We start from the raw sequence: 7,003 nt of genomic DNA, 5'->3' as shown, positions 1-7,003 counted from the left end.
AGAATGAGTTTGTGTGTGTATAGAGAGAGGCAGACAGACAGAGAAAGAGAGAGAAAAAATAAGTTTTGAAATACATAGAAGCAAACAATTAAACAAAAGACACAAACACACACATCTATGCGTATACATCTAGACATACGCAGTATGTGCACACGTGTACATGTATGTGCGTGTGTGCACACGTGTTTATTTATGTTGATAATTTGATTTAACCTTAAAGATTTAATGCCAATTAGAAAGGTATAACTGGAATATCAGTTCACCTTCTAAATAATTTTTTTCTTATATATAATTAATCTGTCATTGAATGGCAACCACAGTACAGTTCGTGAACCGGTTTCGAGTCTCGGTCGAAACACTATTCACTCCACTTACGTCACAAGTTGTCCTTGTGAATTGTATGAAGGTCACAACGCCCTGTTTTTAACTTCCGCTTAAAATGTCAGGTTTAATGTCACTGCCACCAGTTGATTGTATGCGGATCTAACTTTTGAATGGAGATATAATTAATTAATTATTTAATTAATTGGTTGATTGAGTGATATATTGGATGTGTATTACATTCACTCAGACTGACTTCAGATGGATGAATGGGGAAAAAGTCGATCCCATCAGAATTTTGAAACCAAAACAACATGACCTTGAACCAGACAGTAAATCAGCTGGTATGGCTATCTGTTTAGTTGGTTGGTTCAACACCAGATAGTAGTAGTAGTAGTAGTAGTAGTAATTGTCTCTCGGATCTTTACCGGTCAAAAGGTAAAGAGCCTGTCTCTCATTTAGGTAAAAGGTTTTGTCTGGAGGGCTGGTTGATTACATCAATACCCAGAATTTGGTTCTTTATTTCATCAACTTTGGAGGGATGAAAAGCATAGTTCTCTTCTTTCTACAGATTTGAACATAGAACATAAAAGAGCTGGAAAGAACAGTGCAATGTATTTTTTCTGGTGCACTAATGATTTAGTTAGCCTGATGATGATGGTTTAAAATTTTGGCACAAGGCCTGCAATTTCAACTGGTACTTATTTTATCAAGCCCAAAAGGATAAAAGGTATATTTATCTTAAACCAGCAGTGCTTATCCGTGGTAGTGGGCACAAGGCCTGAAATTTTTTAGAGAAGGGGGCTAGTCAGTTATATTGATCCCAGTTCCTTTCATCTTTTGTGGTTAAGAAAGTAAGTACCAATTAGACACTGGGGTTAATGTAATCAACTAGCCATCTCCCAACAAATTTCAGGCCTTGAACCTATTGTAGAAAGGACTATTTTTGTCCTCCTTCCACAGAACATTGATCTTCTGGAATCTCTTCTCCATTCAAGTCTTTTCACAGATATTGACCTGCAGCAGTTTAAATGTAGCATTAACAGCATCAAGCTAACAGGATCTCAGAGGGCCTGCAAAGATCATAATGTAATCGCTATCTGCAGACTCAACCAGTGAAAAAGAAAAAAAGTGACCTGGAAATAGTAGACAAATCACCTTCAAGTTACTCCAAAGAACACATTATATAGTGTTATCTAAGGTGCACTATGTCTGAAAAAATCAGGATGATTGAAGCAAGAGTGTCTTCAATCAAAGATTCACTCATTTACAGCCACCTTGAGACTACATTACATAAGATCAGTCAAGCAGAACCAACAAAAGGGGGTTTTCTGAGGCTGTTCAATCTTCCAGAAATAGTAGCTCTGCTTTTCTATGATCTTATCAGATGTTTCTCAGATGGAAGTCATTGATGAAGATCCACCCAAAGAAGTCAAGGACACAGCCTCATTAAAAACTCCTTTGACCTTAGTTCTGTTTGACACAATGGATTGAGGAAAAAGACAATAAGGAAATCTAAAAATCACAAAGGCCACACAAAACCATAAACAACATGCCTGGTATGTAGTTGCAGGTCACTTAAACCTGACCTAGGCTATACACCCACATCAATAAATATTTTCTATATATTATTCATACGATAAAAAGAAGCATCTGCTTAGATGCTTACCACTATCATCCTCATCATTTAACATCCTTTGTCCATGCTGGCATGGTTTAGACAGTTTAACCAGGGCTGGTAAGCTGAGGGTCTGCAACAGGCTCCAATCTGATTTGGTATGGTTTCTACAGCTGGATGTCCTTCCTAATGCCAACCACACTGAGAGTGTAATGGGTGCTTTTACATGCCATCAGCATGAGTGCCAGTTGCCCGACACAAGTATCTCAAACGACTATAATTTCACTTGGCTTGACAGGTCTTCTCATGCACAGCATATTGCCAAAGGTCTTGGTCATTTGTTATTGCTTCTGTGAGGCCCAGTGCTCAAAAGATGCTTTTTAATTATATCTCTAGCATGGGTGCTAGCAGTTAACTCTCCCTTACTCCTTTTAACACTAACATGTCTGAGACCACCCCTAGTCCTATGATACAAATGTTCCCGTTTTAAAGTGAACTAAATTAAAACCTTCAATCAAAATATATTAATTTGTCTCAAACATCAATTTAATTGCTAAATGCTTCATTATTTTGAAAATTAATTGAAACAAAGATAGCACATTTCAATAGAAATATGCTAACATCCACTATCTTTAAAAAGGGAAAAGCATTTATATAATGTAGAGATAGACCACTAAAAGACAGGGTGGTCATTGCTGGAATGCTTTTGTCTGTGATTGATCTGGGGCTCAATGATGGATTCTCTATATGGTTGGTCAATCTAGTGGAAACAGTTGCCAAATCTCCGTCAAGTCACTCCATAAAACCCACCTTAAGAGAAAAAAAACATACTAAAGGTGCAGGAGTGGGTGTGGTTAGGTAGCTTGCTTACCAACCACATGGCTCTGGGTTCAGTCCCACTGCATGGCACCTTGGGCAAGTGTTTTCTACTATAGCCTCAGGCTGACCAAAGACTTGTGAGTGGGCTTGGTAGACAGAAACTGAAAAGAAGCCCATTGTATATATGTATATATGTATGTATATATATATATATATATATATATATATATATATATATATATATATATATATATATATGTATGTGTATGTATATGTTTGTGTGTCTGTGTTTGTCCCCCCAACCTCACTTGACAACTGATGCTGGTGTGTTTACGTCCCTGTAACTTAGCGGTTCAGCAAAAGAGACCGATAGAATAAGTACTAGGCTTACAAAGAATAAGTCCTGGGGTCGATTTGCTCAACTAAAGGCGGTGCTCCTGCATGGCCACAGTCAAATGACTGAAACAAGTAAAAGAGTGAAAAGAGAGAGAGTATACTGGATAAGGTACTTAAAATGGCTTAAACTTCAGTGAGTTTCATATATGAAGAAAGAGTATAGTTGGGCCTTACTATTATGGTATCATTGGGACCAGTGTACTGGACTTTTGAGAGATGTGTTTAACTCATTCATCAGACTGGAGTCAATGACTATCTACTGGGCCCCACCTCCTAAAAAAGAAAAAGTTCGGCACCCTTGAATTCTGAGAGAATCCCACCATTCTTGGGACCAGGAAGTAGTTTTGTTGTAGCTTGCCAAAATTCACTTAGAAGATTGGTGAGTATGTTGGATCCCTAGTCTTCAAATTAACACATTCTGTTTACCCAACAACTAGGCATTCTGTCTTACTTTTTAAACAACTTATAAACCAGCACAACACAGTAAATAAAGAGAAAAGAAGCATTAGATGAAAACCAAGTGAAATTTCAATGAGGAACAGGTAAAATAAAGAGTATAGATGTAGTAATTCTTTAGACTTGTTTAAGGAAATTTATTGCTGTCACTTTCAAAGTGAAGAACTGGAATTTACAACTAAGCACTTACTACATATCAACTTCAATGCAGTTAGTCCTAAACACAGTTGAGAAAGGAAGGGAATAGTAGGTGTAGGCTTAGCAGCCCTGCACTAACAAGTTTTTATATTGCTACTGAAATGTCAAGAAGAGAACATATGAAACCAGTCTTGGTAAGGGGGGTGGGTAGTCCTCAGAGACTGCATATGATGCAACATAATGAAAGTCAAAAGGAAGCTATGATGTAGCACAACCTTTTTTTTTTTAACCAAGGACAGCCAGATGGCTGGGAACATGGAATGTCAGGACCCTATTCAAAATGGCCCAGATTGCTCCACAACTGGATAATCTTTTTAAGAAGCAAACTGCATGAGACATGATTCATTGTCAAGCAGATTGCACTACTAAAAAAAGACTCAAGGTACTTTTTCAATTAGGCATGCCATCCAAAAAGTACCATGGGCTGCAATTTGTCCATGACTGCTCGACAAGCTTGCAATACAAGACCTGTGAGATGAGTTAGCTGAAGTCAGTGTGGTGTATGCAGGAGATTTGAAATAAGGACACCTACCTTCTCTTCATCGATGCAGACTGCCCCAGTGGTAACGCACCCTTCCACGCGGCCCGATCCGAATGCTAAAAATAGTAGCTGCTTTTCCCCTACCTTGACAAAGTGCTCACAAGTCCAGCTCTGTCGGCAACCCCGATCGAAGAGGCCCGATGCTCCCCTACTTGTGCGCGTCACTCTTGCCCCTTCCTCTTCTGGTCAACCCCAAGTTTCAGTCAGCTGCCCAGCTGCTGATGTCATCCCACAGTCAGAACAGATGCACCTAGCCACAGAGGAAATTTGCTCTACTCAGAGCATGAAGAGGACAAAATACCACAGACTGAAGGAGTTGGCTTTACGCTCTCCAGAGAAGCAGCAACATCTGTAGGCTCAAGAACAGGGAGTGTGAGTGCACTCACTAAAATTTGGTGTGTGTGTGTGGTGGGGAGTAGTGAAAGCATTTTGAACATTTTCCTGAAAAACTGGGTTTGCATCCCCAAAGCAAATTTCATTCCTGGACTTATGGCAACATCCTTGATGGGATAGTCAGGATCATCACAACAATAGCAAGACAAGGAAAAGAGCATAATACAGTACCCTGCACTAACCAATGATGCAGAAAGCACAATAAAAACATCCGCAATCCACCATTAGCTGAATAAGCTATGAGAAGCCTGGTCATCCTCATAGGAGATCTAATTGCAAAGGCTGTATCAAGCAACAGTGGCAGGAGAAAAGTGATAGGTAGGAAAGGAAAGTGCGAAATAAATGATGGCAGAGAGATGTTTGCAAACTTCTGCACATTCAACAATTTGGTTGGGGTTGGGGTGTCTTTCTGCACAAGAAATTTTACAAGGTGATTTAGATCTGAATATCAGATCAATCATATCACTATCTGCGCCAAGTTAAAAAGATCCACGTGGTAAGTCAGAGTTTACAGAGAAGTAGATGTAGGATCAGACTATCACCTCTTAGTGGGAACAGAATATAAGGGCTTTCAAACCAGGGTATTGATACAACACTCCCCTGTTAAATGATGAGCATGCCAAAGCCAGATATACAGTTTATGTCACCAATAGATTCCAGGCCTTCATTAAAGAAGATACATAAGTGGGGAGACATAGTTGGAGATGGAAGCAGCATGAAAACATGCCTGTGAAAACATTTTATGTGAGAGAACCAAATAGTACAAAGACTGGATCTCAACAAAGTCTCCAAATGGTAGGTCTTTATAAAAAGAAGGAAGAAGAACTCAACATCTGAAAAACAGGAAAGCAAGCAAACTAGAGAAACAGGGGGAGAGAGTACATCAAAATCAATTAGGTGGTGAAAGTGAGTGAAAAGTGAAACAAGAGAAAATATGTAGAGGAATTTTCCCAAAAAGATGTGGCATCCCAAAGAAATCTGGAAAAAACTTTTCAACATCACCAAGGAATTTCAGGAAATTGGTAAATCACTTCCTACCTAGTCGAAGACAAGGATGGTAACGCTCTTACAAACTAGCAGAATCAGTTAGAGAGATCAGAGGAGCACTTTCAAGAGCTTCTAAATTGTCCTGCTATAGTCAATGATCCAGACACACCTCCAGCAGAGACTTAGCTGAAACTCCAACACAAGGAGAAATATGGAAAGCAATCCTCAAAATGAGAGACAGGAAAGCACCAGACCCAGATTGAAGCCCAACTGAACCATTAGAAGAGGATGTAAATTTATTGGTTGAAGTCTTCTACTACCTGTTCAAAAAAAATTAGGAATACAGAGAGGTTGCCAGATGACTGGAAACATGGCCATATCATTAAACTTCCAGAGAAAGTAAACCTAAGGGACTTCATCATTTGGAGAGGTATCACATGCCTTTCCATCCTTGGAAAGGTATTTGACTGGGTGCCTCTTGACAAGATGAAAGATGAGGAGGACAAACTTTTATGTAATGAAAAAGATGGATTCCAACAGGAGAGATCATGCACTGATCAGACAGCCATACTTTGAATATTAATCAGCCACTGGAATCGAACACCTCCTTGTATGAGAGCAGTGGGGCTAAAAAGTTCCTGACTTTAAGGGTATCACTAAAGGCCAGGCCGGAGGCCCAACTTTCCGAGTTCTTTTACAGGACTTAGAGAAACTGAAGGACTACTGCAATAAATGTGTGAACCTGAGAGGGGAATATGTTGAGTAAAATTATAATTAACTGATCCTCCTGTATTTTCTTTTACCCAAAGCAAGGAACTTTTCAGCACCCCTTTGTACACAACATTCATCGATTATAAAAATTTGACAGCATGGACAGGGTGGCACAGTGGAAATTGCTTTGACATTTTGTTATTCCAAAGATGATTACATCGGTCAGGGCTGCTCATGAACAATCAACATTCCAAGTAGTATGTGATGGAACTTTGATGAAACCAGTCATTATCCTGATGGGAGTGAGACGATCTCTTTTTCTTTTCTTAATGGCAATTGACCGGGTGATAAAATAAACAACCAAAGTATAACCCAGAGGAATATGATGGTCCTTCTTCAACCATCAGGAAGATATTGACTTTGTTGATGACATTACACTTCCCTGTTAGCACCAAATTTACATGGAGGAGAAGGTCACAGAAATGAGTGTAACATCAATGGAAATTGGTCCCAAAATCGACATCAGGAAGGCAAAAAGCATCAGAGTACACACAGTCAATAAT

This window comes from Octopus sinensis, linkage group LG12, assembly GCF_006345805.1.
Source record: "Octopus sinensis linkage group LG12, ASM634580v1, whole genome shotgun sequence".
In the NCBI taxonomy this organism is placed as follows: Eukaryota; Metazoa; Mollusca; class Cephalopoda; order Octopoda; family Octopodidae; genus Octopus; species Octopus sinensis.
The sequence above is the reverse complement of the archived record's forward strand: the minus strand, read 5'-3'. Positions refer to the sequence as shown.